The sequence below is a fragment of the Camelina sativa genome, unplaced genomic scaffold (genome assembly GCF_000633955.1).
Source record: "Camelina sativa cultivar DH55 unplaced genomic scaffold, Cs unpScaffold09066, whole genome shotgun sequence".
Classification (NCBI taxonomy): domain Eukaryota; kingdom Viridiplantae; phylum Streptophyta; class Magnoliopsida; order Brassicales; family Brassicaceae; genus Camelina; species Camelina sativa.
Genome location: NW_010930128.1, coordinates 1 through 417, shown reverse-complemented (window position 1 = coordinate 417; position 417 = coordinate 1). Strand labels below are relative to the sequence as shown.

Sequence of the window (417 nt, the reverse complement as noted above, 5' to 3'; positions counted from 1 at the left end):
ATGGTCCTACCCATGACCCAGCAGCCAGGCCATAAGATTCTCCAGCTAGTATAAGATTGTGAATCGAGAATGCTGAAGCCTCAGAATCACCAAAAAGTTCTAATATCCCTAAGTATTCCTCTTCAGGCGGCTGCATTTTTAAACCAAACAAGCTAACTTAAACTGGACTCATGAGAAACCAGATCTATGCTCCTTATATTGTATAATCAGTAGTTAAGGCATAGAGTGGATATCACATTTAACTAACCTCAGATTCCTTTTTCCTCCAAGACCTTCCCAGCCTTTGGAATAGCAATGCCTGTTAAAGATCTGGAAATTTAGAACATACGTGTAAAGTTTTGAATTCTCAAGCTACAATAGTAATAAGCATACCTGTGCAAAGAGCATCTGGCTGCTTCGAAGCATGCAACCCCAGTT

The 417-nt window shown here is 40.3% G+C and overlaps 1 long non-coding RNA gene across 1 annotated transcript; it reads right to left on the bottom strand.

The window, feature by feature from the left end:
• Positions 1-6: 6 nt before the first annotated feature.
• LOC104775131 lies at positions 7-417 on the bottom strand. The gene is made up of 3 exons (XR_765713.1): positions 373-417; positions 248-298; positions 7-130 (listed from the first exon to the last, which is right to left on the bottom strand). It is a non-coding gene; the product is annotated as an uncharacterized LOC104775131 (long non-coding RNA).